The sequence below is a fragment of the Chelonoidis abingdonii genome, chromosome 7 (genome assembly GCF_003597395.2).
Source record: "Chelonoidis abingdonii isolate Lonesome George chromosome 7, CheloAbing_2.0, whole genome shotgun sequence".
Lineage (NCBI taxonomy): Eukaryota > Metazoa > Chordata > Testudines > Testudinidae > Chelonoidis > Chelonoidis abingdonii.
The window spans coordinates 40021679-40027180 of NC_133775.1; the positions used below are offsets into that span (position 1 = coordinate 40021679).

The following is a 5502-nucleotide window of genomic DNA, read 5'->3' on the forward strand; positions in this document are numbered from 1 at the left end:
GTACACAGGCACCCTGGACTGTAGTAAGGAGCTGCTCAGCTATAGGCTGAGCAAGTGCAGAATGGTGGTAGAGTGTGAATTTGGACGTTTGAAGGGCCGCTGTCGCAGTTTACTGACTCAGTTAGACCTCAGTTAAACCAATATTCCCACTGTTATTGCTGCTTGCTATGTGCTCCACAATCTCTATGAGAGTAAGGGGGAGACGTTCATGGCGGAGTGGGAGGTTGAGGCAAATTGCCTGGCCACTGATTACATTCAGCCAGACACCAGGAGGATTAGAAGAGCACATCAGGAAGCACTGCGCATCAGAGGAGCTTTGAAAACCAGTTTCATGACTGGCCAGGGAACCACGTGACAGTTCTATTTGTTTCTCCTTGATGAAAACCCACCCTCTTGGTTGACTCTAATTCCCTGTAAGCCAGCTGCCCTTCCCCCGTCATTCACAGCTTGGAAATAAAGTCACTATCATTTGAAAAGAATATATTCTTTATGAATTGATTATAAAAATAGGGAGATAACTCACAAGGTAGCCCGCGTGGAGGAGGGAGGGAAAAGATCACTTCAAAACTTGTTGAATGACAACCTTCTGTCCACTGGGGTGAAGTGGTTGGGTGCCTGGAGCCTTCCCCCCACTCCTGCGTTCTTGGACGTCTGGGTGAGGAGGCGCCTATGGAACTTGGGGAGGAGGGAGGGCGGTTAAACGGGCTGCAGCAGTAGTCTCTCCAGCTGACATTCCTGAATCTCCACGAGACTCTGGATCATGTCCGTTTGTTCACACAGTAGCCCCAGTGTTGCATCCTGCCTCCTCTGATCTTTCTGCCGCCACCTCCCCTCACGTTCACTGTCCGCTTTCCTGTCCTGTGCTATTGTGTCCCTCCACAGTTTCTGCTGAGCTCTTTCAGTGAGGGATGCCTGCATGAGCTCAGAGAACATTTCATCATGCGTGCGTTTTTTCCCCCTCTTTATCTGAGAGAGCCTTTGGAATGGAGGAGGGAGGCTTGAAACATTTACAGCTGCGGGAGGGAAAAAAAGGGAGAGAAGTATTTAAAAAGATACCCATTGTTCTGTAAAATGTTTACCCTTTCACAGTGAACAACACTATTCACATTACATAGCACATGTGATTTCAGTACAAGGTCATTTTTTGCATCTTATATTGAGTGCCTGCAGCTTTGGTGTTAGAGGACTGAACATGCTGGGCACCAGAATTTGGCTTGCAGGCGGCCATGGTAAGCCATAGGCTTTTGGCTTCTGCAGCCTTCATAACAGCAGCACCACCCTCCTTTCCCATACCAAGCAAAACCCGTTGAGTTGTCCACTTAGGGCTGCAGTTTTTGTGTTAACGTGCAGCAGCAGAAACCAAACTAATCCCCCCACCCCATCCTTTTATCTGGGATGACTGCTTTAATCCTCCCCCAACGCACCACGTGGCTGGTATCAGGGAAGATCACTGCTAGCCAAACACGAACAGCTCAGTGCCAATGTCCCCCACCCCCACCGCTTGACTAACTATGGAGAAGAGTTCTTTTCAGCCACAGGCAAACAGCCCAACAGGAATGGCCACCTATGAATGTCCCCTTAATTAAATTCCTGTATTTCAACCAGGTTACCATGAATGCTATCACTCTTCTGAGGATAACACAGAGAGATAAAGAACGGATGTTGAATGTCAGCAAACACTGGGATCATACGCTGCCAAGCTCTGTCATGCAAAGATACCAGATTACTTGCTACTAGCATGGCATGGTAACGTGTCCTACCATGGAGGATGGAATAAGGCTGCTCTCCCCAGAAACCTTCTGCAAAGGCTTTTAGAGTACCTCCAGGAAAGCTTCATGGAGATGTCCCTAGAGGATTTCCACTCCATCCCCAGATACATTAACAGACTTTTCCAGTAGCTGTACTGGCCATGAATGCATCCCAAGTCCTCAGGGCAAATTAATCATTAAAAAATGCTTGCTTTTAAACCATGTTTTATATTTACAAAGGTACACTCACCGGAGGTCCCTTCTACAGCTTCAAGGTCCGGGATACCGCCTTGGGAGGGTTGGGAGGGTATTTCAGTCAGGGTGAGAAAGAGATCCTGGCTGTCAGGGAGAACTGTGTGCTCTCCTCAGCCACCTCCTCCTCCTCCTCCTCATCTTCCCTGTCTGCAAAATCCTCAGGCATGGCAACTGAGAGTACCCCATCATCGGAGTCCATGGACAGGGGTAGGGTAGTGGTGGCAGCCCCCACTTAGAATTGCATGCAGCTCAGCGTAGAAGTGGCATTTCTGCGGCTCTGTCCTGGAGCGTACGTTTGATTCTTTGGCTTTCTGGTATGCTTGTCTCAGCTCCTTAAGTTTCACGTGGCACTGTGTGGAGTCCCTGTTGTGGCCTCTGTCCATCATGGCCTTGGAGATTTTTTCAAATGTTTTGGCATTCCGTCTTTTGGAACGGAGTTCTGATAGAATGGATTCATCTCCCCAAACAGCGATCAGATCCAGTACCTCCCCTACAGTCCATGCTGGAGCTCTTTTTCGATTCTGGGACTACACGGTCACCTGTGCTGATGAACTCTGCATGGTCACCTGTGCTGATCAGCTTTCCACACTGGGCAAATAGGAAATGAAATTCAAAAGTTTGCGTGCTTTTCTTGTCTGCTTGGCCAGTGCATCCGTGTTCAGATTGCTGTCCAGAGCGGTCACAATGGTGCACTGTGGGATAGCTCCCGGAGGCCAATACCATTGAATGATGTCCACACTGACTCTAATTCGAACTGGCAATGTCGATTTCAGCGCTCATCGGGGAGAAGTACTGAAATCGATTTTAAGAGCCTTTTATGTCAACAAAAGTGGCTTTGTTGTGTGGACAGGTGCAGGGTTAATTCGATTTAACGCTGCTAAAGTCGACCTAAACTCGTAGTGTAGACCAGTCCTACACAGTGTTGATGGAAACCCAAAGAGATTAATATAATCCTTATTTCAGATTACTTAAATTGTACATTTTGCATTTGATAATTAAGAATTTAGGAATGAAGCGGTTAAGAAAGCACTGGGGGTCTCAGTGTAAATGTGCTGTATGTACTGTGTCATATAGTAACATTTCAGTTCATTCCCATGTTGTATTGGTAACTGTGCTTTTGATGCAGAGGACTAGAGTTAACCTGTACAAAAAATGTGCTAATTATAGTGCCTGTCAAAAAATTAAGGTGTTAACTCACAAATACACAGTTAGGATTTAGAACTATTTGAGATATATGAAAATAATATGAACTGAAGTATCGTAACATTTCCTCTTGGTGTGGAAAAAATGACTAGCCATAAGAACAATATGATAGATAGCAGAACTTACGGCTACTTTTTATTACTTATGTTGATGCTAGAAACTTGTTTAAAAGATCAACACTCCTTATGAACTTTTCTAATATTCCATGAACTTTCATTCATTTGGTATAGAGTGTAACATCACACATCATATGATTTTATGAAAATATGGTAATGAGTGTGAATATAATATAAATGGAATATGCTTCATGCAAAAGGTCTCTTGTAAGGTATCATTACAAAGCTTATAATCTACTGAGTGGTCCTCCAGTTTGTATAAATGTGTCATTCTTGTTTCTGAAACTAGAAATATGAAATATAACTCTGAGGTCCTATTGTTATTATGCAAAGTGTGGGCCATTAATGGTGGCTTGGAATCTTGATGGGTCCATTAACCAGAACAATTGGTTGTAAATGGCTCTGTTTACTTCTAAGTCTTCCTTTATACCTGTGTGCTGGGAAATGGGTAATGAAGTCTTACAGTGACATGTGATCATGTCACTTGAATTGGAATCCATCTTTAACCTGGTGCTTTTTCATTTAGAAGGAAGAGTGGGAACTCAGAGAGGGACAAAGGATTCCTGCCTTGTGCAAAAGATATATAAGAGAGTGGAACAGAACAAAGGGGGTGGCAGTCATGAGAAATCTCCTAGCTACCCCTGGAGCTGGAACAAGGACTTTATTGGGGAAAGGATTGGGCCCAGATTTGAAAGGCGTCTAGTCAGGGCTGGCGCTTCCATTAGACAATCCTAGGCAGTCACCTAGGGCACCAGGATTTGAGCGGCAGCATTTTGTGCGTTCCCCATGGGGTGCACGGGAAATTCCGGTTCCGCTCCCGTCGCGCCACTGAAGAAGGACTCAAGAAGCTCAATGACATTTCGGCGAAGAGTCCTTCTTCAGCGGCACGATGGGAGCAGAACTGGAAGCTCCCGCGCTCCCCGTGGGGAGTGCACAAAATGCCACCCCCCGAATTCTGCCTAGGGCGTTGTAAACTCTGATGCCGCTCCTGAGTCTAGTCTGTGAAAGAAGCTTATTGGAACATCTCTGAGGGTGAGATTTACCTGCATTCAGTTTCTTAAATTTGTTCGGCTTAGACTTGCATGTTTTTGTTTTATTTTGCTTGGTAACTTAACTTTGTTCTGTCTGTTATTTCTTTAACCACTTAAATCCTACTTATTATATTTAATAAAATCACTTTTTACTCAGTAATTAATTCCTGGGGGAGCAAACAGCTGTGCATATCTCTCTATCAGTGTTATAGAGGGTGAACAATTTATGAGTTTACCCTGTATAAACTTTATACAGAGTAGAACGATTTACTTGGGGTTTGGATCCCATTGGGAACTGAGTATCTGGAGACAGGAGCATTTCTTAAGCTGAGGTTCAGACCTCGGTCTGTGCTTGTAGCAGGCTAGTGTGTCTGGCTCAGCAAGACAGGATACTGAAGTCCCAAGCTGCCAGGGAAAACAGGCTCAGAGTTAGTCTCAGCACATCAGGTGGCAGTCCCAAAGGGGTTTGTATACCCAACCCATAACATGATGCATGTAGTGTTCTATGATTTGCAAGTGATGCATATGACCACTTTGTTTTCCATTCTACCTATTACTTTCTTACTATTTCCTCTTTGGTGTAATCTTGGATCATCTGTGACCACAATAAAAAATAACATTTTAAAAAACCCAAGCAAACAAAAATCAACCATAATAGGCCTTAGTGTTATGGGGCCTAGTTTAAATATGTTTTTTTAATTCAGGTGAGATTTTTTTAATGTATATTTTCTGATTTTGTTGTTGTTTGTTTGTTCTCATTTAATAAGGAAGATGGGAGAAGTGAGTGATTATGACTAACAGTTATCTTTGCTGCCATCATGGTGCTGCTGACAGGGCTACACAGCACAAGAGGACCAACAGCTGTAATAATAAATAAGAAAGACTAGCTGTTCATTATCTCATCAGTCCATCGGTGCATTAAAGTGATTAGGCCTGATTTCCATTCACTTATACCACTGTAGCTATAGATTACAATGGAAATATTGCTGATTAACACGCATGTAAGGCAGAACAGAATCCAGCTTACTATTTCCCATATGCTCATATGTAGCTTGGCTTCTAGTTCACATTTACCTAAATGTTGTTGTTTGGCTCTCAGTACACATTCACTACAACTGCTGTTTTTTCATGGGATATTATGGACTGAAT

The 5502-nt window shown here is 44.0% G+C and overlaps 1 pseudogene; it reads right to left on the reverse strand.

The window, feature by feature from the left end:
* Positions 1-696: 696 nt before the first annotated feature.
* LOC142047141 (uncharacterized) lies at positions 697-2563 on the reverse strand (annotated as a pseudogene).
* Between the last annotated feature and the right edge of the window lie 2939 nt (positions 2564-5502).